Source organism: Helianthus annuus, chromosome 4 (genome assembly GCF_002127325.2).
Source record: "Helianthus annuus cultivar XRQ/B chromosome 4, HanXRQr2.0-SUNRISE, whole genome shotgun sequence".
Taxonomy (NCBI): domain Eukaryota; kingdom Viridiplantae; phylum Streptophyta; class Magnoliopsida; order Asterales; family Asteraceae; genus Helianthus; species Helianthus annuus.
Genome location: NC_035436.2, coordinates 60249480 through 60260624, shown reverse-complemented (window position 1 = coordinate 60260624; position 11145 = coordinate 60249480). Strand labels below are relative to the sequence as shown.

Sequence of the window (11145 nt, the reverse complement as noted above, 5' to 3'; positions counted from 1 at the left end):
ATATATATCCACTTATTTATATTTTACAAATTAATTAGTTCAAGAAATTTAAAAGCTACTAAATGTTTTTGTTAAACATGAATTGTTCTGTATGCAGGTAGAAGTGAATTTTTTGGGAAAATTCAGCCATCCAAATCTTGTTAAACTTGTGGGATATTGCTAAGAAGACAGAGAATTTCTTCTGGTATATGAATATATGCAAATGGGTAGTCTTGAAAATCATCTTTTCAAAAGTAAATTGCAGGGGTGGTGGTGGTGGTGACTGGTGAGGAGATTAAGTTGCAGACTTGCAGGGGTTTAGAGAGAGAGAGAGAGAGAGAGTTGAGAGTGTCTGAATGTGTGACTGGTTGATGTATAAATATAAATATAAATATATTTTCTTGATTTTTCCTTTTTCTAAATATATTTTTTAAGTAAATAGGGAAAATTACAAAATTACCCTTAAGTGAATAGACTTAACAAAAAAATATAACCTAGTTAGTGCTAAAGGATATAGGGCGTAATGAGTTTTACAAAAAAGGACTGTGATTGTAATTATTACAGTTAAAGGTCATCCATTGTAATCCGATACAAACATAAAGGACGAAAAGGTCATCCACTCCACCACCACTACACCACCAACACCCACCACCATCATCCATCATCCACCTTTAGAGTGTGTAGTAGTCTCGGGATCCAAGATTGATAGTAAGAATTCTTGTCAATCAAAGGCCATGTTTGGCTAAGTCTCTTACATCACTTGGTGAAGACAAGTCCTTAATGTATTACTTTTAATTTTTAATCTTTACGCACTTTTTAATTGGTTTTGTATTAATGACTTTAATAACAAGTTTCTTATGTTGAAGGTGAAACTTCTTTATCATTTGTCCTTGGTGTCTTGGCATTACTTTAGTGTCTATATAAAGTAAAAGATTTACACAATTCATATCTCTACGGTCTATATAGAGATATGTTGGCTACCTGGTCAGGGGTTAAAGGAATGGTTTAGTAAGGTTCTTGCCTTGTTCAGTGTATAGATCCTGCAAGGACCTGGGTCAAGCTTACTAGGACCTCCTTCAATACCCACTGGTATTGATGGCGGGGGTGCGAATGGCTTGATCCCCTTATATGTAAACTACTATTAATACATTAAACCGGCTACTTGGGATTGTATCCCTCCTGACTCAAACCACTTAGCCGAGGGTAACGTCACCTTCAAAAGAGGGGCCTACCACTTTTCGCATTAATAACTTAATTAATTATCTTTCAATATTCCGACCCTTTTGGGATTGTATCCTTGCTGACTCAAACCACTGGGTTGAGGGTAACGTCACCTTCAAAAGAGGAGCCTACTACTATAACTAAGATAATCTCTTAAAAAGTGCAAAAGTGCGAAATTCATCAAAGGATACATTAAAGGCGAGTCAGATCCAAGTGATTCATCTTGTCTCTCTGTTTTTATATTATTTTTATTTCTGCATTTTTAGTTTTAATTTTTCATGTTTAAACCCTTTCCTCAAAAAAATTAAATTGATTAGACGTTGAGGATAAACCGGTACTAAAAGCTCTCGTGTTTTATAAATTTAAAACTTGACTAATGCGTAAAATGGGCTTAAAATATCAATAAAATCATAACACACCTAACGCACACCACAACCCTTCTTTTATTAATCACCCCATGAAAAAACCGAGTATTGTCGTCCCCATCCATCGCCCACTTACACGTCGATTTTTGCCGAATATCCTTTTATCTTAAACTTTCCAACTCGCGAAGTCTACACTTGGTTTCTTGCAAGACCCACATCTCCACCTCTGTTAAGTCACGAACCTCCATATCCAAATCCAATTGAATTAACTCTTGGTCCAATATTTTCTCCTCCTCATATTCTTTACCCAAACATTCATCTTTCCATTTAACAATTCCTTGCCTCAACAACCTGAATTTGTCCATCAATCTCACATCAGGAGCACCCGCAAGATCGACCTCATTCAATATCTCCGAAACCACACCTTCAAAATCTTTCCGGTCCAACCAAGAATTAAAAAAACGAAAAGGTTTGGGCCCATAATTCCTGGAAACAGACTTCAAGCTCAACGGACAATGGTCGGATTGCTCCCGCGACAACGCTCTATACTCCGTGGCAGGCCACTCCATAAAATAATTCCAATTAACAAATATACGATCGATACGACTTAACTTGTTCCGGGCAGCAAACGTGAACTTCCTCCCTCTCGAAGTGTACTCGTGTAAATTAGTGGTATCAATGAATTCATTAAAGTCGTGTGCCGCAGACGCATTAAACTTCACTAAATGATACGTGTCTCCCATAAGTTTATTTTATTATATAGTATAGATATAGATATAGATTATATATGTTGATAGTATAATATCGTGTTTTATAAATTTAAAACTTCACTAATGCGTAAAATGGGCTTAAAATATTAATAAAATCATAACACACCTAACGCACACCAAGTTTTTGGGGTCGTTGCCGGGGACACAAGGATTTTAAGAAAGTTAGGAATCAACGGCCTAATCATTTTTCTTAGTTTTCTATTTTTTTTAGGTTTTTTTCTAAATTTTTAAGCTTTTGCAGACTTCAGCACAGGCCGTGCCTGGTCGGACACGGGGCCGTGCCCAGCAACCTTACTGGCAATTTTTGTTTTCTGAGTTTCAGAAGAGTGACCACGGGGCCGTGCTGAACTCCCCAGTAACCGGGGTCCAGAAAACAATCGCTGCAACTACGACCGCGGGCCATGGTCAGCGACCACGTGGCCGTGGTGAGACTTCTGATTGACGTTCTTTTTGTTTTATCGCAGTACTTGGAACCTAGGCGCAACACCTGAACTTTCTACGCAGTGCATGAGCTCCAGTTCCAATAAAGACATAAAAGAAACTCTAGACGAACCCGAGCGCTTTCTAAGAAAAAGACTAAAAGCTAAAAGCCAAGAGAAAGCCTCGGGGGACCAACTTCCAATGCCGGATCAACGTACCCTTATGGATTATCTGCGACCCACGGTAGGTAATCTCGGAGCCACTATCAATGCACCGAATGTCGATGCCAACAACTTCGAACTTCGGCCGCACTTGATTCAAATGCTCCAAAATTCCGCAACCTTCCATGGCCTAGCTGATGAAGATCCACATCTACATATTACCAACTTTTTGGAAATATGTGATACTTTCCGGATCAACGGAGCATCAAACGACGCCATCCGCCTCCGAATGTTCCCATTCTCACTAAAAGACCGAGCCAAGGCTTGGCTTAACACTCTCCCAAGTGGTTCGGTAAACACTTGGGATAAACTTGCCCAAAAGTTTCTAAATAAGTATTTCCTGCCTTCTAAAACCGCTAACTTAATGACTGAAATCAATACATACTCACAAGAGGACGGGGAATCCTTATATGAAACTTGGGAAAGATTCAAGGAGCTATTGAGAAATTGTCCTCATCATGGTCTCGCAGTATGGCAACAAGTATCCACTTTTTATAATGGGTTGAGGGTAACGTCACCTTCAAAAGATGAGCCTACTACTATAACTAAGATAATCTCTTAAAAAGTGCAAAAGTGCGAAATTCATCAAAGGATACATTAAAGGCGAGTCGGATCCAAGTGATTCATCTTGTCTCTCTGTTTTTATATTATTTTTATTTCTGCATTTTTAGTTTTAATTTTTCATGTTTAAACCCTTTCCTCAAAAAAATTAGATTGATTAGACGTTGAGGATAAACCGGTACTAAAAACTCTTGTGTCCTTAGACGACCTCGGTATCTTACCAACACTATACTACGCTCACGATGGGTGCACTTGCCCAAGTGTATGTTTACTGTTAGTATAATATCGTGTTTTATAAATTTAAAACTTGTCTAATGCGTAAAATGGGCTTAAAATATCAATAAAATCATAACACACCTAACGCACACCAAGTTTTTCGCGCCGTTGCCGGGGACACAAGGATTTTAAGAAAGTTAGGAATCAACGACCTAATCATTTTTCTTATTTTTCTATTTTTTTAGGATTTTTTCTAAATTTTTCAGCTTCTGCAGACTTCAGCACAGGCCATGCCTGGTCAGACACGGGGCCGTGCCCATCAACCTTACTAGCAATTTTTGTTTTCTGAGTTTCAGAAAAGTGACCACGGGGACATGCTGAACTCCCCAGTAACTAGGATCCAGAAAACAATCACTGCAACAACGACCACGGGCCATGGTCAGCGACCACGGGCCATGGTCAGCGACCACGGGGTCGTGGTGAGACTTCTGACCGACATTCTTTTTGTTTTATCACAGTACTTGGAACCCAGGCGTAACACCTGAACTTTCTACGCAGTGCATGAGCTCCAGTTCTAATAAAGACATAAAAGAACCTCTAGACGAACCCGAGTGCTTTATAAGAAAAAAACTAAAAGCTAAAAGCCAAGAGAAAGCCTCAGGGGACCAGCTTCCAATGGCGGATCAACGTACCCTTATGGATTACCTACGACCCACGGTAGGTAATCTCGGGGCCGCTATCAATCCACCGAATGTCGATTCCAACAACTTCGAATTTCGGCCGCACTTGATTCAAATGCTCCAAAATTCTGCAACCTTCCATGGCCTAGCTGACGAAGATCCACATCTACATATTACCAACTTTTTGGAAATATGTGATACTTTCCAGATCAACAGAGCATCAAACGACGCCATCCGCCTCCAAATGTTCCCATTCTCACGAAAAGACCGAGCCAAGGCTTGGCTTAACGCCCTCCTAAGTGGTTCGGTAAACACTTGGGATTAACTTGCCCAAAAGTTTCTATATAAGTATTTCCCGCCTTCTAAAACCGCTAAATTAATGACTGAAATCAATACATACTCACAAGAGGACGGGGAATCGTTATATGAAACTTGGGAAAGATTCAAGGAGCTATTGAGGAAATGTCCTCATCATGGTCTCACTGTATGGCAACAAGTATCCACTTTCTATAATGGGTTGTTGCCACACTGATGTGTGTAAAATGCAACATATAAATTACATCAAATGAGGCATAAAACTAACCCTTTTTAAGTACTAATGTTGGAAAAAGTGTATTTTTGTCTTCCTTTTGTATTTTCAGGATTAAATGAGCTCAAAATTAACAAAAGAAGCAAAAAGACGGCTAAATCTAACATAAATACAAGAAAAGGAACAAAAGTAGATTGCCCGACCCCTCGACAGCATCCTCCCAAGCAAAGCAAAGAAGACTGAAGGCTGAATACGCCTCGTGCTCAGCGAGCACGGGGCCGTGCCCAAGAAGCAGCATAAAAGACAAACCTGTAGAAGCTTCTATTGCTCACCACGGGGCCGTGCCCAGTGAACACGGGGGCGTGGCCAAAGTACTGCAGGCGCATTAATTGTAATTGCGAATTACAATTAATGAAGAGAGATAGTATCAGACGGGAACAGGGTCGTGCCCAGCGGACACGGGGCTGTGCCCAGGCTTCTGTTCAGCCTATAAATAGGAGTGCTTGGATCTATTGCAACTCATCCCTTGGCACACCACATCTCTCACACTTCATCCACCACCCACCACCATCACAACACCATCATCCATTGTCCATCATAGAGTGTGTGAGTCATCTCGGGATCCAAGATTGATCGTAAGAGTGCTTGACAATCAAGGCCATGTTTGCCTAAGTCTCTTACATCACTTGGTGAAGACAAGTGTTTAGTATAATACTTTTTATTTTTAATCTTTTGCACTTCTTAATTGGTTTTGTATTAATGACTTTAATAACTAGTTTCTTATGTTGAAGGTGATTCTTCCTTATCGTTTGTCCGTGGTGTCTTGGCATTATTTTACTGTCTATATAAAATAAAAGATTTTCACCATTCATATCTCCACGGTCTATATGGAGGTATGTTGGCTACCTGGTCGGGGGTTAAGGGAACGACTTGGTAAGGGTCTTGCCCTTGTTCAGCGTTTAGAGGTCCTGCAAGGGACCTGGGTCAAATTTAGTAGGACCTCCTTCAATACCCAAAGGTATTGGATGGCGGGGGTCCAAACTCTTTGATCCCCTCATAAGTTAACTACTATTAATACTATAACCCGGCTATTTAGGACTGTATCCCTGCTGACTCAGACTACTTAGTCGAGGGTAACGTCACCTCCAAAAGAGGGGCCTACCATAATTTGCATTAATAACTTAATTAATTATCTTTCAATAATCCGACCCTTTAGGATTGTATCCTTGCTGACTCAAACTACTGGGTTGAGGGTAACGTCGCCTTCAAAAAAAGGGGCCTACTACAATAACTAAGATAATCTCTTAAACAAGTGCAAAAGTGCGAAAATAATCAAAGGTTATACTAACACACGAGTCGGATCCAAGTGATTCATCTTGTCTATCTGTTTTTATTTTTATTTTATTTTTCAGCATTTAGTTAGTTTTATTTTCTTAGTTTAAAAATCTTTTTCTAACATTTTGATTTGATTAGACGTTGAGGATAAACCGGTACTAAAAGCCCTTGTATCCTTGGACGACCTCGGTATCTTACCAACACTATACTACGTCCACGATGGGTGCACTTGCCCATATGTGTGTTTAGTGTTAGTAAATATCATGTTTTTATAAATTTAAAACTTGGCTAAAGTGTAAAAAGGGCTTAAAATATATACCTAAAACATATATACACTAACACGCATCAAGTTTTTGGCGCCGCTGCCGGGGACACAAGGATTTTAAGAAAGTTAGGAATCAAAGGCCTAATCATTTTTTTTATTTTCTTTTTATTTTTTTTAGGATTTTCTTAAATTTTCAGCTTCTGCAGAACTCAGCACGGGCCGTGCCCGCTGAACACGCCCCGTGCCCAATCATTGGAACTGCCAATCTTGTTTTAAGTGAGACAGTAAGCTGAACACGGGGCCGTGCCCACTCAACACGCCCCCGAGCCCAAGATTCAGTTACTGGAAACAAAACCGTAAGATCCCGACAGTTGGTAATTTCGGACACAAAAATGAGTGATAATGATTTTTTTTACTTTCGGCACTCTTATGGTACGTGGTGTCAATTATGTGGAGGAAAACATAAAGAATTAGAATGTTACTTTCTAAGTTATAAGCCCCACTATATAGACCCGCCGTCTCCTTATAACCTTAAGAGGGGCGAAAGTAAAAATAATCACTATCTCTCCCTCGAATGCGCCCAGCCAGATATTCTAGGAGAAATGCTCCTTGACGAGTTATTTCAACTAGAAAATCTAGTTCTAAATTGGTTAAAAGAGCTTAGGAAGGATTTCATTACTCCATCCCAAGACAATGACCATGAAGAAGTGTTGGGATCGCATTCCAACAACCTCGTTGCTCCAAAAAATACTTTCAATTCTAGCGAAGACTTGGACGATAGTCGTCCCTGTGCCGATTGTGCCGTGAAGGACTCTCCATCGACTTCGTTCGGTGCATACATAGACCTGAGCGATTCGGCATATACCTTCTTTAACGAGAGCCCGGAAAAGGGTTGGACTTGTCCACCTAAAATAAACATAGGAATTACCCTCACTGACAACCTCTTGCGTTCTCGTCTTAGTCTAGGGCAATTAAGGTATCTTAGGCACTTTGGGGTTGTTCCATCCAGTAAGGAACCACCCGATCCGAATAGATTACTTAGAAATAGACGAACTTCATAATCAGCCCCTCGACACGGGGCCGTGTCCAGCCAACACGCCCCGTGTCCACCAAAAGATTCCCTTCTGACTTTTACGTCAGAATATGGACAAACTGTGTCAGGATTCTATCTACACACGGGGCCGTGTCCAGCCGACACGGGGCCGTGTCCAGCACGCTGTCCTTTTCTATAAATGAAGCCAAGAATTCTGCACATTTGGACCATCTAGGAACAGAGATTTGAAGGAATCTTCTCTCAACTATCCTAGGTATGTTCTAAAAGAAGTTTCCAACAAACCTCTTGTCCTTTCCTCTTTTATCCATTTCCTCTTCTTCATCTTTCCCCAAAAACCTCCATTAAATTTTGAGAATTCAAGCTTTATGGTAAGAAATATTGAGTTTTGTTCAAGGAATCTTGTTAAAAATAAGTTGTATAACATTGTTTTAAGTTACTATTGATCAAAAAGGCTTCACAAGTTAGAAAAATAACTTAAAACTTCAAGATTCCTTGTTTCGAAATTCTGCAGAAAGGTGAACACGGGGTCGTGCTCACTAAGCACGGGGCCGTGTCCGAGATACTGTTTCATTAAAATAAGCTGTTTTCGGTTTATTTTCACAGAATGTCAAGTGAAAACAGTGAAACATCGTCAGTGCATTCAAGAAACAGTAGAAGTGGAAGAAGGCCTTCTATTGAAGCTACCCTTGTACACTACGTCATGGCGCTACGGGAAGCAATCGATGAAATGACTTCGGTAGAGGAGGTCCTAATAGACCGTATAAATTATCTTACGATGGGGCTAGAAAGTAGTTTTCAAGAAATTAACCTCTTGCACCAGAGGTTAAATATTCTTGTAACACCTCCCATGGAACCCATCCTCCCTCAAGAGGATTGGAACCTAGCACTTGGAGTCAATAACCCTACCGGATGGGATGATATTCCAGTGGAGCCTCCTCTTGAAGATCTGCAAGAAGTCCCGGTGGAAGTCGCACCTCCTCAAACCGATGCCAACGAGCCCTCCTTTCTCCTCCCGAGGGAGATAGAGGAATGGCTCGCCGACATATGAGGAGTCCATAACCGGAGAAAGGAGTTCTATGAAGCCACATTCAACCGAGACTACTATCTTCTCGGAAATTTTGCTAATTAGAATAACTTGTAGGCTAGGGCTCCTTGGGTTAAAGCTTCTTGTGCTTACTTATCTAACTTACTAGTATTTTAGGACTATGTAATTCTCTCTATGAATTTAATGAAATGATGGTTTTAAGGTTTGGATGATGTTGGAATAAATAAAACACACTCATGATGGTCAAGGATGACAAGGGAAACAAGAAACATAGCCCCATGCACAAAAACAAGGCCATCCGACAACAATTTCTCCATTATAGTAAGCTCAGCACGGGCCGTGCCCAGCCAACACGGCCCCGTGCTGAACATCCTGCAGACAAATGCCCAGTTCAGGTAACTGGACACGAGCCTTGTTCACCGAACACGCCCCCGTGTCCAGGCTTCTGTTTCTTTTCTTTAATTATTGTTACTGGCACCTGAACACGGGGCCGTGCCCGGTCACCACGGGGCCGTGTCTTGACTGCCAGTAACCTAAAATTTTGCTTTTAACACCATTTTGCACCTTCAATCAACCTAAAAATTTATTTTTGGGACAAATTGAGGACAATGTGTAATTTAAGTGTGGGGGGGGGGATGCTAAAACCTTGAATTTTGCAAGTCCTAATAACAAGCCTTACACAAAACTCTATTGGAACCGCTAATCACCCCAAATTTTTTAAAAAATTTTCATTTTTTTTTACTTGTCTAAGTTTAAGTTGGGAATTCTAAGACTAACAAGGTTATATTTTTATAAGTTTACAACCGATAGCGTCGTGATAAAAAGAACCAACATAAGAAAATTATGAAACGGCATGACAAGCTTAGTTAAAATTTGTTTATATATACTTGATCACATAAAAACCCATTCCCACAAAAGTGAGTTTTGAGCCTTTATTGAGCATACAAATATACATCTTTACGTTAAATGCTCATTTTTCGTTTCTTGTGTGAATAGCCGCTTGGTTCTTACAACTCTAGAACTTGCCACGACAATACATTCCCGGTCCTTACCAACTTAAACCCAAGTAAGTAAATGATGGAGGCATTAGGACTAACCCTTTTTTCTTTCAACACCATTATTTTTATTTTTCTTTTCACCTACCCAAAAATTCCCCCTAGTTAACCCCTTTGAGCATAAACCTTTTCATTTCTTAACCCAAAACCCTTTTTACCCACCAAAAACCCTTTTTATTTTTACCTTTTATTTTAGTAACAAGCTCGGTTTTCGTGTGACAAAAAAAAAGTTTTTTTTTTACAATGAAGTTTGAAATAAACAAACAAAGCTCCTCAAACAAAAGCTTGTTTCAATAAACACTTCATTGAAAACAGAAAGTCACAAAAACAAAATGTTTTACGAAAACCGACGCTTTTTACGCCTTTCGCCCTTTTCTACTAACCACTAATCCAACTACCCACCTTTAGCCCAAGCCTAACCCTTCACCCAAAAAGTCCTCTTGATATTTACAAAGGTATAAAGTTAAAAAGGAGGAGGATTGATTGCTTGGCAAGCTTATGGTAGGAATAAGTTCCATGCCGCTCTCGAGTGATTCACTAAAAATACACCTTCGGCCGAGTGTGAGTGATTTCTCCCATGAGGTATGTGAACCTGTATATAAACGGAATTTTAAAAAGGCGTGTTATGCCTTAATAAATAATTTACCTTATGAAAAGTTTTTAATAAATCATGACGAATAGGATTGTAAATAAATAAAAATAAAACCTAAACAATCTTGGAAAATCCCGATACACTCTATGACAAACCCAAAACCTTCTCTTCTACCCATTCCATTTGGGAGTGTAAGCCACGTATTAAAGAGTTTTGCTTGAGGACAAACAAAGATTCAAGTGTGGGGATATTTGATGTGTGTAAAATGCAACATATAAATTACATCAAATGAGGCATAAAACTAACCCTTTTTAAGTACTAATATTGGAAAAAGTGTATTTTTGTCTTCCTTTTGTATTTTCAGGATTAAATGAGCTCAAATTAACAAAAGAAGCAAAAAGACGGCTAAATCTAACATAAATACAAGAAAAGGAACAAAAGTGGATTGCCCGACCCCTCGACAGCATCCTCCCAAGCAAAGCAGAGAAGACTGAAGGCTGAACACGCCCCATGCTCAGCGAGCACGGGGCCGTGCCCAAGAAGCAGCAGAAAAGACAAACCTGTAGAAGCTTCTATTGCTCACCACGGGGCCGTGCCCAGTGAACACGGGGGCGTGGCCAAAGTACTGCAGGCGCATTAATTGTAATTGCGAATTACAATTAATGAAGAGAGATAGTGTCAGACGGGCACGGGGCCGTGCCTAGCGGACACGGGGCCGTGCCCAGGCTTCTGTTCAGCCTATAAATAGGAGTGCTTGGATCTATTGCAACTCATCCCTTGGCACACCACCTCTTTCACACTTCATCCACCACCCACCACCATCACAACACCATCATC

General features: G+C 40.2%; 2 non-coding genes across 2 annotated transcripts; both read right to left on the bottom strand.

The window, feature by feature from the left end:
- Nucleotides 1-3333: 3333 nt before the first annotated feature.
- On the bottom strand, nucleotides 3334-3441 carry LOC118491801. Its single transcript, XR_004892246.1, has one exon. It is a non-coding gene; the product is annotated as a small nucleolar RNA R71 (small nucleolar RNA).
- A 1365-nt stretch (nucleotides 3442-4806) lies between these two features.
- On the bottom strand, nucleotides 4807-4913 carry LOC118491897. Its single transcript, XR_004892342.1, has one exon. It is a non-coding gene; the product is annotated as a small nucleolar RNA R71 (small nucleolar RNA).
- Nucleotides 4914-11145: the final 6232 nt, after the last annotated feature.